This window comes from Arachis hypogaea, chromosome 19 (assembly GCF_003086295.3).
Source record: "Arachis hypogaea cultivar Tifrunner chromosome 19, arahy.Tifrunner.gnm2.J5K5, whole genome shotgun sequence".
Classification (NCBI taxonomy): Eukaryota; Viridiplantae; Streptophyta; class Magnoliopsida; order Fabales; family Fabaceae; genus Arachis; species Arachis hypogaea.
This window is the reverse complement of record NC_092054.1, coordinates 123145057-123152239: the sequence shown is the minus strand read 5'-3', so window position 1 is coordinate 123152239 and position 7183 is coordinate 123145057. Positions and strand designations below refer to the sequence as shown.

General features: G+C 37.0%; 1 non-coding gene across 1 annotated transcript; it reads right to left on the bottom strand.

Annotated features, from left to right (window-relative positions):
• Positions 1 to 5191: 5191 nt before the first annotated feature.
• Positions 5192 to 5299, bottom strand: LOC112781141 (small nucleolar RNA R71). Its single transcript, XR_003191935.1, has one exon. It is a non-coding gene; the product is annotated as a small nucleolar RNA R71 (small nucleolar RNA).
• Positions 5300 to 7183: the final 1884 nt, after the last annotated feature.

The following is a 7183-nucleotide window of genomic DNA, read 5'->3' as shown; positions in this document are numbered from 1 at the left end:
TCAATAACATTTCTCCTTTTTCATTATTCTTTCAAGAGCCAACAATTTTAACATTCATAAACAACAATATTAAAAATATGCACTGTTCAAGCATTCATTCAGAAAACAAAAGTATTGTCACCACATCAAAATAATTAAGCTATTTTAAAATTCGAAATTCATGTACTTCTTTTTCTTTTTCAATTAAGACACTTTTCATTTAAGAAAGGTGAAGGATTCATAGGACATTCATAGCTTTAAGGCATAGACACTAGTGATCATGTAATAAGACACAAACATAAATAAAACATAAAGCATAATTTTCGAAAAACAGAAAAATAAGAACAAGGAAATTAAAGAACGGGTCCACCTTAGTGATGGCAGCTTGTTCTTCCTCTTGAAGATCTTATGGAGTGCTTGAGCTCCTCAATGTCTCTTCCTTGCCTTTGTTGCTCCTCCTTCATGGCTCTTTGGTCTTCTCTAATTTCATGGAGGAGGATGGAATGCTCTTGGTGCTCCACCCTTAGTTGTCCCATATTGGAACTTAATTCTCCTAGGGAGGTGTTGATTTGCTCCCAATAGTTTTGTGGAGGAAAGTGCATCCCTTGAGGCATCTCAGGGATTTCTTGATGAGGAATTTCCTCATGCTCTTGTTGAGGTCCATGAGTGGGCTCTCTTGTTTTCTCCATCCTTTTCTTAGTGATGGGCTTGTCCTCATCAATGAGGATGTCATCCTCTATGTCAATTCCAGTTGAATTGCAGAGGTGACAAATGAGATGAGGGAAGGCTAACCTTGCCAAAGTAGAGGACTTGTCCGCCACCTTGTAGAGTTCTAGGGATATAACCTCATGAACTTCTACTTCCTCTCCAATCATGATGCTATGGATCATGATACCTCGGTCTATAGTAACTTCAGATCGGTTGCTAGTAGGAATGATTGAGCGTTGGATGAACTCCAACCATCCCCTAGCCACGGGCTTGAGGTCATGCCTTCTTAGTTGAACCGGCTTCCCTCTTGAATCTATCTTCCATTGAGCGCTGATGAGCGGATAATTTATACGCTTTTTGGCATTATTTTTAGTATGTTTTTAGTATGATCTAGTTACTTTTAGGGATGTTTTCATTAGTTTTTATGTTAAATTCACATTTCTGGACTTTACTATGAGTTTGTGTGTTTTTCTGTGATTTCAGGTATTTTCTGGCTGAAATTGAGGGACTTGAGCAAAAATCAGATTCAGAGGTTGAAGAAGGACTGCTGATGCTGTTGGATTCTGACCTCCCTGCACTCAAAATAGATTTTCTGGAGCTACAGAACTCAAAATGGCGCGCTTCCAATTGCGTTGGAACGTAGACATCTAAAGCTTTCCAGCAATATATAATAGTCCATACTTTTCCCGAGTTTAGACGACGCAAACTGGCGTTCAACGCCAGCTCTCTGCCCAATTCTGGCGTCCAGCGCCAGAAACAAGCTGCAAAGTGGAGTTCAACGCCCAAACTGGCACAAAAGCTGGCGTTCAACTCCAAGAAGGACCTCTACATGTGTAACACTCAAGCTCAGCCCAAGCACACACCAAGTGGGCCCCGGAAGTGGATTTATGCATCAATTACTTACTTCTGTAAACCCTAGTAGCTAGCTTATTATAAATAGGACTTTTTACTATTGTATTAGACATCTTTGGTCTCAGTTTTAATCCATTGTTCATCTTTGGATGCCTGGTTCTTAGATCAGAGGGGCTGGCCATTCGGCCATGCCTGGACATTTCACTTATGTATTTTCAACGGTAGAGTTTCTGCACTCCATAGATTAAGGTGTGGAGCTCTGCTGTTCCTCAAAGATTAATGCAAAGTACTACTGTTTTCTATTCAATTCATCTTATTTCGCTTCCAAGATATTCATTCGCACTTCAATCTGAATGTGATGAACGTGACAATCATCATCATTCCCTATGAACGCGTGCCTGACAACCACTTCCGTTCTACCTTCGACTGAATGAGTATCTCTTGGATCTCTTAATCAGAATCTTCGTGGTGTAAGCTAGAATGATGGCGGCATTCAAGAAAATCCGGAAAGTCTAAACCTTGTCTGTGGTATTCCGAGTAGGATTCAATGATTGAATGACTGTGACGAGCTTCAAACTCGCGATTGCTGGGCGTAGTGACAGACACAAAAGGATAGTAAATCCTATTCCAGCATGATCGAGAACCGACAGATGAATAGCCGTGCCGTGACAGGGTGCGTTGACCATTTTCACTGAGAGGATAGGATGTAACCATTGACAAGGGTGATGCCTCCAGACGATTAGCCGTGCCGTGACAGGGCATTTGGATCATTTTCCCGAGAGAAGACCAAAAGTAGCCATTGACAATGGTGATGCATCACATAAAGCCAGCCATGGAAAGGAGTAAGACTGATTGGATGAAGATAGCAGGAAATCAGAGGTTCAGAGGAACGAAAGCATCTCTATTCGCTTATCTGAAATTCTCACCAATGATTTACATAAGTATTTCTATCCCTATTTTATTAATTATTTTCGAAAACCCCATTACTATTTTATATCCGCCTGACTGAGATTTACAAGGTGACCATAGCTTGCTTCATACCAACAATCTTCGTGGGATTCGACCCTTACTCACGTAAGGTATTACTTGGATGACCCAGTGCACTTGCTGGTTAGTTGTGCGAAGTTGTGAACCATGGTATTGGCATCATGTTTTTGGCACCATTTCCAGGGAAAGAAAGAGCAATGAATTTTACATAATCAAAGTGTAATCACAATTTCTGCGCACCAAGTTTTTGGCGCCGTTGCCGGGGATTGTTTGAGTTTGGACAACTGACGGTTCATCTTGTTGCTCAGATTAGGTAATTTTCTTTTTGTTTTCTTTTCAAAAATTTTTCAAAAATCTTTCAAAATTTTCTCCTTTGTTTTCGAAAAAATTTTAAAATATAAATGTTTTCAAAAATTTTATAATTTTATTCAAAATTTTTAAGAATGAATTCTAGTGTTTCATGAAGCATGTGAAGCCTGGCTGGCTGTAAAGCCATGTCTAAATTCATTTGGACTGAGGCTTCCAATTTATTATCAAGAGCAAGCTAGTTGGTGCTAATCCACCTACTGCTGTTCATGATCTACCTGTTACATGCTAAAGCTTGGCTGGCTATTATGCAATGCCTGACCATTTGATTGGAGCTTTAGACTAAAGAGCATAAGATTCCTGGAATTCATATTAAAAATTTTGGAATCCTTATTTTTGTTTTTCAAAATGATTTTCGAAAAATTAAAAAAAAATATAAAAAAAATTAGAAAATCATAAAAATAAAAAATATTTTGTGTTTCTTGTTTGAGTCTTGAGTCATGTTATAAGTTTGGTGTCAATTGCATATTCATCTTGCATTTTTCGAAAATTCATGCATTCATAGTGTTCTTCATGATCTTCAAGTTGTTCTTGGTAAGTCTTCTTGTTTGATCTTTGCATTTGCATGTTTTGTGTCTTTTCTTGTTTTTCATATGCATTCTTGAATTCTTAGTGTCTAAGCATTAAAGAATTCTAAGTTTGGTATCTTGCATGTTTTCCTTGCATTAAAAATTTTTCAAAAATATGTTCTTGATGTTCATCATGATCTTCATAGTGTTCTTGGTGTTCATCTTGACATTCATAGCATTCTTGCATGCATCACATGTTTTGATCCATAACTTTCATGCATTGCATCATTTTTCTTGTTTTTCTCTCTCATCATAAAAATTCAAAAATCAAAAAAATATCTTTCTTTTTTTTTCTCTCTCAAAATTTCGAAAATTAGATTTGATTTTTTCAAAAATTTTTAAAATCTAGTTGTTTTCATGAGTCAAATCAAATTTTCAATTTAAAAATCTTATCTTTTTTCAAAATCTTTTTCAAAAATCAAATCTTTTTCATTTTTCTTAGTTATTTTTGAAAATTCCAAAAATATTTTTCAAAAATCTTTTTCTTATTTTTATATCAAATTTTTGAAAATAACAATAACAATTAATGTTTTGATTCAAAAATTTCAAGTTTGTTACTTACTTGTTAAGAAAGATTCAAACTTTAAGTTCTAGAATCATATCTTGTGATTTCTTGTGAATCAAGTCATTAATTGTGATTTTAAAAATCAAATCTTTTTCAAAACTAATTTCAATCATAGCTTTTCAAAAATATCTTCCCTATCTTATCTTTTTCAAAAATATGATTTCAAAATATCTTTTCTAACTTCCTAACTTCTCATCTTTTCAAAATTTGTTTCAACTAACTAACTAACTTTATGTTTGTTTCTTATCTTGTTCAAAACCACCTAACTAACTCTCTCTCTCTAATTTTCGAAAATATCTTCCTCTTTTTCAAAAATTCTTTTTAATTAACTAATTATTTTAATCTTTGATTTTAAAAATTTTCGAAAATTACTAACCTCTTTCCAAAACTATTTTCGAAAATCACTAACTCTTTTTCAAAAAAATATTTTCAAAAATCCTCTCCCTCTCTCATCTTATTCTATTTATTCATCTACTAACATCTCTTCCTCACATCACTCACCAAATTCGAACCCCCTCTTTTATCTGTGTTCGAATTTTTCTTCTTCTTCTTTTTCTACTAAAAATAAAGAACCTCTTTACTGTGACATAGAGGATTCCTCTTCTTTTCTTTTTCTCTTCTCTTTTTTATGAGCAAGGACAGAGAAAAAGGCATTCTTGTTGAAGCTAATCCAGAACCTGAAAGGACTCTGAAGAGGAAACTAAGAGAAGCTAAATTACAACAATCCAGAGACAACCTTATTGAAAATTTCGAACAAGTAAAGGAGATGGCAGCCGAACCTAACAACAATAATACAAGGAGAATGCTTGGTGACTTTACTGCACCTAATTCCAATTTACATGGAAGAAGCATCTCCATTCCTGCCATTGGAGCAAACAACTTTGAGCTGAAACCTCAGCTAGTTTCTCTAATGCAACAAAACTGCAAGTTTCATGGACTTCCATCTGAAGATCTCTTTCAGTTCTTAGCTGAATTCTTGCAGATCTGTGATACTGTTAAGACTAATGGAGTAGATCCTGAAGTCTACAGGCTCATGCTTTTCCCTTTTGCTGTAAGAGACAGAGCTAGAGTGTGGTTGGACTCTCAACCCAAAGACAGCCTGAACTCTTGGGATAAGCTGGTCACGGCTTTCTTAGCCAAGTTCTTTCCTCCTCAAAAGCTGAGCAAGCTTAGAGTGGATGTTCAAACCTTCATACAAAAAGAAGGTGAATCCCTCTATGAAGCTTGGGAAAGATACAAACAGTTGACCAAAAAGTGTCCTTCTGACATGCTTTCAGAATGGACCATCCTGGATATATTCTATGATGGTCTGTTTGAGTTATCAAAGATGTCATTGGACACTTCTGCAGGTGGATCCATTCACTTAAAGAAAATGCCTGCAGAAGCTCAAGAACTCATTGACATGGTTGCAAATAACTAGTTCATGTACACTTCTGAAAGGAATCCTGTGAATAATGGGACGCCTATGAAGAAGGGAGTTCTTGAAATTGATACTCTGAATGCCATATTGGCTCAGAACAAAATATTGACTCAGCAAGTCAATATGATTTCTCAGAGTCTGAATGGAGTGCAAGCTGCATCCAACAGTACTCAAGAGGCTTCTTATGAAGAAGAAGCTTATGATCCTGAAAACCCTGCAATAATAGAGGTGAATTACTTAGGTGAACCTTATGGAAACACCTATAATCCATCATGGAGAAATCATCCAAATCTCTCATGGAAGGATCAAAGGCCTCAACAAGGCTTTAATAATGGTGGAAGAAACAGGTTTAACAATAATAAACCTTTTCCATCATCCACTCAGCAATAGACAGAGAACTCTGAACAAAATACTTCTAATTTAGCAAACTTAGTTTCTGATCTATCTAAGGCCACTGTAAGTTTCATGAATGAAACAAGGTCTTCCATTATAAATTTGGAAGCACAAGTGGGCCAGCTGAGTAAAAAGATCATTGAAATCCCTCCTAGTACTCTCCCAAGCAATACAGAAGAGAATCCAAAAGGAGAGTGCAAGGCCATTGACATAAGCACCATGGCCGAACCTGTAAGGGAAGGAGAGGACGTGAATCCCAAGGAAGAAGACCTCCTGGGACGTCCAATGATCAATAAGGAGTTTTCCTCTGAGGAACCAAAGGAATCTGAGACTCATCTAGAGACCATAGAGATTCCATTGAACCTCCTTATGCCATTCATGAGCTCTGATGAGTATTCCTCTTCTGAAGAGAATGAGGATGTTACTGAAGAGCAAACTGCCAAGTTTCTTGGTGCAATCATGAAGCTGAATGCCAAATTATTTGGTATTGAAACTTGGGAAGATGAACCTCCCTTGTTCACCAATGAACTAAGTGATCTGGATCAAGTGACATTGCCTCAGAAGAGACAGAATCCTGGAAAGTTCATAATACCTTATACCATAGGCACCATGATCTTTAAGGCTCTGTGTGACCTTGGTTCAGGAATAAACCTCATGCCCCTCTCTGTAATAGAGAAACTGGGAATCTATGGGGTGCAAGCTGCTAAAATCTCATTAGAGATGGCAGATAATTCAAGAAAATAGGCTTATGGATAAGTAGAGGACGTGTTAGTAAAGGTTGAAGACCTTTACATCCCTGCTGATTTCATAGTCTTAGATACTGGAAAGGAAGAGGATGAATCCATCATCCTAGGAAGACCTTTCCTAGCCACAGCAAGAGCTGTGATTGATGTGGACAGAGGAAAATTGATCCTTCAATTAAATAAGGACAACCTTGTGTTTACAACTCAAGGATCTCTCTCTGCATCCATGGAGAGGAAGCAGAAAAAGCTTCTCTCAAAGCAGATTCAACCAAAGCTCCCACAGTCAGACTCTAAGTTTGGTGTTGGGAGGCCACAACCAAACTCTAAGTTTGGTGTTGAACTCCCATATCCAAACTCTAAGTTTGGTGTTGGGGGAGTCTCAACAATGCTCTGAACATCTGTGAGGCCCCATGAGAGCCCACTGTCAAGCTATTGACATTAAAGAAGCGCTTGTTGGGAGGCAACCCAATTTCTATTTATCTAACTAATTTTTCTTAGTTATATGTCTTTATAGGTTCATGATCATGAGGAGTCACAAAATAAATATAAAAATTGAAAACGGAATCAAAAACAATAGAAGAAAAATCACACCCTGGAGGAA